This window comes from Plecotus auritus (assembly GCF_963455305.1).
Source record: "Plecotus auritus genome assembly, chromosome: 4".
NCBI lineage: Eukaryota > Metazoa > Chordata > Mammalia > Chiroptera > Vespertilionidae > Plecotus > Plecotus auritus.
In genome coordinates this window covers 51,128,321-51,135,522 of record NC_137775.1, presented here as the reverse complement: position 1 = coordinate 51,135,522, position 7,202 = coordinate 51,128,321, and positions in this window count along the sequence as shown.

Genomic DNA, 7,202 nt, shown 5'->3' with positions numbered 1-7,202 from the left:
CATCCAATTTGGAAAATACTGATTTATTTTCTAGAGATTTGATCAAATCTTGACTCTATTTAGAATGCTATAATTAAATATACCTTGAGAAAAGTTTACTCCTTTACAAAACAAGCAAGAGAGAGAGAGGAGTTTTATTTTCTCAAAGGTTTTGTTGACTAGACCCTGAAGATTATCTTTGGAATAAGAAAGAAGAAAACATATGGAAATTAGTAGCAAACTATCAAAAGAACAATATTACAGAAGCAGTAAGCGGAGTTTAAAACCATCTGTGTATTTATCAAATATGTCTATATAATAAGCATGCTTCATAGGAGATCAACTGGGTTTGCAGGAGTGATTTTACCTTCATTGTCTGGCTGATGGGAAAAGTGTCCTCCCATTCTGAAGAAATGCTTTACCATTAGGTGTAGAAACTTTAAAAAAATCAGTAATTAAATATTTATTTTAAATATACAATCCTTAGCATTATAGAAACAGAAAAGATGGTTTTATTTAGTTTAAGGAAATTCAAACTTGAAAGGAATTTCAATAATAAACCAGTAGATTTCTGATATTTGTCCAATTTTTCCTTTTGGCAAAAAAACATGAGTTTAAGCTTCATTGCACATTTTCCTCCAAGTTTACCCAGCCACAAGCAGACAGGTAATTCGTAGGTCTCAGTTGGGGGTGTTTCGGAGCATGTTTCATGCATGATTTCAGAGAGAGAGGCAAATGAGATAACCGGGAGGAATCTCAGGGGCTAACTCTTCCTAAGCTGTAGCGCCATTTAAAAAGCATAAAATTATAATAAAAATTAAAAATGCACAAAGTGCCTATAAGCAATGTTTGTGCTTAGAGGAAAAGAAACCTAATTTAATGAATCTTTTCCATAAGAATTTTATTATTTATTGCAAACATGACAGAATCATTTTAGGTGTGGAATTTAGCTAATAGACAAATGTCAACATGGAATTGCCAATTTAAATCATCAGTCTCAGTGGTAATATCCTATGCTGAGAACATTTTCAACTAACACTGTTGACAAACAGAAGAGAAACTACTCAATTTTGAATGCTTTGACTCCATATACTAACAATATTTAAAATCAACTCTTCAGAGCTTGAGAACACATCATATTTCTCTGCCCTTATACAAATCACTTTAATATAGCTTGCTTTGTTTATAATCATATTACATTTTCTAAAGATAAGGGTTATTCCATGGAGAGACAATCCTGTGTAATGTGTGCATTTTCTATAATTTTTAATGACCTTTGGAATTTAAGTCTGCCTAGCACATTTTCACATATACCCAAGCCCACAAAGCTTAATATTAAATTATATTTTTGGGGAGGTCTCAGAATTTATCTTCTAGAAAAGAGAGACATACTAAGAAGACCAAAATTTTTTTCAAAGATGTTTTAAATTCAATATATATTATGATGAGTAGTAGATCTAGTGTCATAAGAGACCACAGAATTTACCCTACCAATTAAATATATCCCCATGCTAACTGTTTTTATAGCCAAACTGAACTAGATATGTTTTCTTTAGATAAATACCATATTTTATCAGCAGCAAATTTATTCTAAAGCCAAGATTCAAAAAATAAACTTTTCCATATTTTGAATTATAATTTATAATTTATTCAATTTAGAAAGATGAAATCTAGAAAGTATCCAACAGTACAGAATGTTTACTTCATCCAGTTCTTGATAACATATAAATTAAAAAAATGAATTAGAACTTGATCTCAACTTAGGTCCAGATGACAGCCAAAGGCAACATTTTATAAAATGTTTTCACTCAAAATTCTCAGGAATTAAGTATTATAGTTCCATGATATAAAAGCAGCTGTGTGTGTGTGTGTGTGTGTGTGTGTCTATATATCGATGTCTCTAAAACCTAACATGCAAATAGGCCGAACAACCGGTCGCTATGACGAGCACTGACCACCAGGGGGCATGCGTGGAACATGGTGGGTGTTGGCAGCAGGCGGCAGAGCACAGAACACGGTGGGCATCAGCCATGGAGGGATGGTGGAACAGGTGAGTGGGGACGCCAGACCATGGCGGGGCACCGGTTGCTTCCATTGGAGTGAGCCTCTGCTGGTTACTGAAAATGTTTTGCTCCCTCTGGGTGCTTGCACCTGCTGCCGGCACTGGCCCCGCTCGCACCTGCAGCCAGTGCCAGAGCTGCCACTCGCACCCACTGCTGGTGTCCGGCCCTGGTCCCGATCACTTAGTGCCATCAGCAGGTGCGAGCGGCGGCTGCCAGCCCTGATCACCCCTGAGGGCGTTTCCACCTGCCCCTGCTCCTGAGGAGTGATCGGGGCACCAACCGCCACTTTCACCCATGGCTGGCACCGGCCCGAATCGCTCCACACAATCCGTGGGTGTGAGCGGGGCCGGCGCCATCAGCGTATGGGAGCACTGGTGGCAGGACTGGGGCTGCCAGCAGACAGGGGACCAGGGGCCACAGTGGGAGAGGCTGGGGGGGGGGGGTTGTGGAGGATGGGCCGAGACCTGCCCCTGTGCCTACCGCGAGCCTTGCAGCCCACAGTTCCTTTCTAGGTACACGAATTCAAGCACTGGGATTCTAGTCCTATATAATAAAGAGGTAATATGCAAATTGACCCTCATACCCTCACACAAGATGGCTGCCCCCATGTGGTCAAAGATGGCCACCACAAGATGGCCAGCAGGGGAAGGCAGTTAGGGGCGACCAGGCCGGCAAGGGAGGGCAGTTGGGGGGAACCAGGCCTGCAGGGGAGGGCAGTTGAGGGTTACCGGGCCAGCAGGGAAGGGCAGTTGGGGGCAATCGGGCTGGCAGGGGAGGGCAGTTGGGGGCAATCTGGCTGGCAGGAGAGCAGTTAGGCATCAATCAGGCTGGTAGGGAGTGGTTAGGGGGTGATCAGGCTAGCAGGCAGGCGAGTGGTTGGAAGCCAGCAGTCCCAGATTGGAGAGGGTGCAGAGTGGGCTGAGGGTCACCCCCCCACCCCCAGTGCACAAATTTTGTGCACCGGGCCTCTAGTATATATATAAAAGCCTAAGCAACCGAATGACCGGTCAACTGGTAATGCCGGGGTCTTTCTCCAGCATCTAGAAGGGTTCAGGAATCTGGAGAAGGAACTGCGGTGTAAATTAATAAAGAGAGACTAAAAATATAGATTTGTAATCCATGGGGGAGCCAGAGGAAGCCTAGCTTAGTAGCTAAGTTCTCTCTATCTCTGGACCCCTTGCTCTTTATTAACACAAATTGCCCTAAAGCAAAGCAGATACACATATCAAAGGTTAAGGTTTAGTATACAGTAGGCATTGTCAGGTTTGGGGGAACTGCCTTTGGCTGTTCAGGTGTTTGGCCCGCAGGAGGCAATAACATGTAGATTAAAATGCCCTCAGCTGTTTGGTTACAGGCAATAATATATGCAGATCTTAAGGTTTGGGGAAATACCCTAGGGCCGTGGTAAGCAAACTGCAGCTTGCTAGCCACATGCGGCTCTTTGGCCCCTTGACTGTGGCTCTTCCACAAAATACCACGGCCTGAGCGAGTCTATTTTGAAGAAGTGGCGTTAGAAGAAGTTTAAGTTTAAAAAATTTGGCTCTCAAAAAAATTTCAATCGTTGTACTGTTGATATTTGGCTCCTTTGACCAGTGGTCGGCAAACTCATTAGTCAACAGAGCCAAATATCAACAGTACAATGATTGAAATTTCTTTGTGTGTGCATATATATATATATATATATATATATATATATAGTAATTGTAATATAAATATTGTAGTAATATAAATATTCCTTAAGATCTACTCTATAGCCGAGACCGGTTTGGCTCAGTGGATAGAGCGTCAGCCTGCGGACTGAGGGGTCCCGGGTTCGATTCCGGTCGGGGGCATATACCTTGGTTGCGGGCACATCCCTAGTGGGGGTGTGCAGGAGGCAGCTGATCGATGTTTCTCTCTCATCGATGTTTCTAGCTCTCTATCCCTCTCCCTTCCTCTCTGTAAAAAATCAATAAAATATATTTAAAAAAAAAAAAAAAAGCCTTAGGGTTTGAAGGAGGCTTTAAAAAAAAAAAAAAAAAAAAAAAAGATCTACTCTATAGAAGATTTTAAGAAGAATATATTTTTCAAGGGTTGGATTCTCTTTCCCAAAGAGGCACATTCTCTTTTATTCTGTGTTTTATATTATTTTGTAAAATGCTATTTTATTTATATACTAAAGCATTCAAAGTTGAAAAATTCTAACTGGCTTATTTTAGGGGGTACATTGTTAATTCTCAATGCTGTGAGACTATACTAGTAGTGCCTGCCTTCTTGCATGCCTTATGTTTCAAAAATGCCTTACCTCTCCTGGTCTGGTGGCTTAGTTTGTTGGAGCATCGCCCCATACACCAAAAGGTTGCAGGTTCAGTTGACATCCAGGGCACATACCTAAGTTGCAGTTTGAAGGGAGTATGGAAGGCAACCAATCAACATTTCTCTCTCACACCACTCTCTCTCTCACTCCCTCTCGTTGTTCCTCTTCCACTCTCTCTAAAATCAACAAAAAACATATCCTCAGGTGAGGTTTACAAGTCTTATAAGCCTTATAACTTACTTAATTCTTACAGAAATGTATTATTAATATAAAAATCCAATAAATTATAAGCTCCATTTAGGTTGCAGATATTTACTACATATCTCACAAGGGAGAGACAATATTTGAAAGCACTGGATTCATTTAACCTTTAGATATGCCCAGTTCAGTAGCCTTTGGCTGCAAATGTACATTGGTTTATTTGTGAGAGCATATCCATTCTTGCTCAGTGAGTATTCTGTTCTTTGGAGCTCTTCTGTACTTTGGAAGTTTAGGCTTCCAAGGGCCTTATTTTTTGTTTTAATCTAATTACTTGTATTTTAAGTACACCGGTTTTATATTGAAACTCTACCTTAGTGGAATTACATTTAAAGCATGGCTTGTTTATAATATAACTGCTCATATTTCACTACTGTTAGATAGTCTTTCAGATATTGTGACTACCATTTTCTTATTATTTTACATTCTGTCATCTCTCAGGCTGGAAGAAACAAGACATTAAAATTCCTTTAAACAGGTCTTCTGTCTATACAAACAATTTAAATCATCTCAGTAAGCATGTCAGCACCATTTTTGCAGTCCAATTTTGTGTAAGTACCACAGTAGACTGCAGACGCAGTCTTCTCCCTAATCCTTCCTCCTGAAGCCATCCATCCCAACAACCCCAGGCTCTCAGTATAAAACTGTCAGTGAGTACAGGGGCTTCTTGGGGCTTCTGGCTGACTGCATAGGCAGAGGGAGTGGGGTGTGCTAGAGATTCACAGACCACCCTAAAGGGTCCCAGTAAAAACATGGGATGCTTTGATCACACAGTGTTTTCTATTCTGGCAGAACCAGGACACCCAAAAGAAACTTAGACATTTTTGAGAAAGGCACACCAGGCCACAGAGCCCACTGAAACCAGGACCTGGAGTAGACACAGATTATTATATCGAAGGATGAAAAACCTATGGAATGTCCACCCCTCTTTTTAATCCAGCTCTTTAAAAAAGTCCTTTCATTTACCATATAGATAAGGGACTTGACTAAATCACAAAAACATTATTTCTTTAACTTTTCTCCTCTTTCCTCATTGTAATTAATACTGAACAGTTCTGATTTTAACTTGAGTTTTAGCTCTGAACTTCAGGTCAAAGTGGATTTTCCCTTAAAGCACTTGAATATAATGTGAACTGAGCAATTTTAAACATAGTTAAAATGAATTCCTTATAACTGCCCTGCTGTAATTAACCTTTCATATTCCCTTTCTTTAAAAATATTCCATGATATTCATTTAGGATTTTAGAATCCAATTATTGCAGGACTGATTTTAGCCAAAGTTATGAAATAATAGTTGTTAAAGTCATAACATATTTAGTGCAATAAGTGCCCCAACACTATGCTACAAGTTTAAATATAAATTAATTTTATTGTCTTATGTATTCTTTTGATAACCACCCACTTTTATCAATTATTTAACAAACATCGTTTGAGTTCTTATGTACAACACACTAGTCTGTATCTGGAAACACATCACATAACAAAACTGAAAAAATGATGATGCACCTTCATTTCCATCAAGACTCATTTGGGCTGCCTTATCTTACCCAAAACTTCCAAACCACTAAGCAAAGGTGATTCTGCTTACTAAGTTAAATTCTATACATACATCCTCCCATCCATAGGGGAGAACATTCTCTCTGTGTTCTTTCCTTGTCTTGTAGTTTACCTATATTTGGCCAGGACCCCAGGTCCTGGAAACCTCTGATCTGACAAACATGCTAATAAGAGTGAAGTAAATGAGCCATCTTCCCAGTACCTTACATTCATTTCAACCTTGCTCTCTGCTTAATCTGGAGGAGTTATGCCTTTTAAGCTGTACAGTACATTTCAATTATGAGAAAGGTTGATCTAAAGTAAAACTTACTGAGAAATAGTTATGTTTTGCAGAGGACTTACTAGTATAGTTGCCCTTATATATTATTTAACTCTGTCTGAGGTCTTAGCCCTGAATCTTTCCTGAGTTACTGAAATTTAGGAAAGGAACAAGTTCATTTACTGGCATTTGCCATCTATTCCTTTTCCCTCCTATATTTTAAGTCATGAATATCATGCATAATTGATATACAATAAACATTTTTTAAGTGTACAGGTAAATGACTTTTTGCAAATGTATGTCCCATGCAGCTATCACCACAATCAAGATATAAAACAGCCGAAACCGGTTTGGCTCAGTGGAAAGAGTGTCGGCCTGCGGACTGAAGGGTCCCGGGTTCGATTCCGGTCAAGGGCATGTACCTTGGTTGCGGGCACATCTCCAGTGGGAGGTGTGCAGGAGGCAGCTGATCGATGTTTCTCTCTCATCGATGTTTCTAGCTCTCTATCCCTCTCCCTTCCTCTCTGTAAAATATCAATAAAATATATTTAAAAAAAAAAAAAGATATAAAACAAGTATCTCCCCACAAAAGAATCTTAGTAAACAGTCTTCTTGCAAGGCTTACCCTAGGCCAGTGGTTGGCAAACCGCGGCTCACGAACCACATGTGGCTCTTTGGCCCCTTGAATGTGGCTCTTCCACAAAATACCACGGCCTGGGTGAGTCTATTTTGAAGAAGTGGTGTTAGAAGACGTTTAAGTTTAAAAAATTTGGCTCTCAAAAGAAATTTC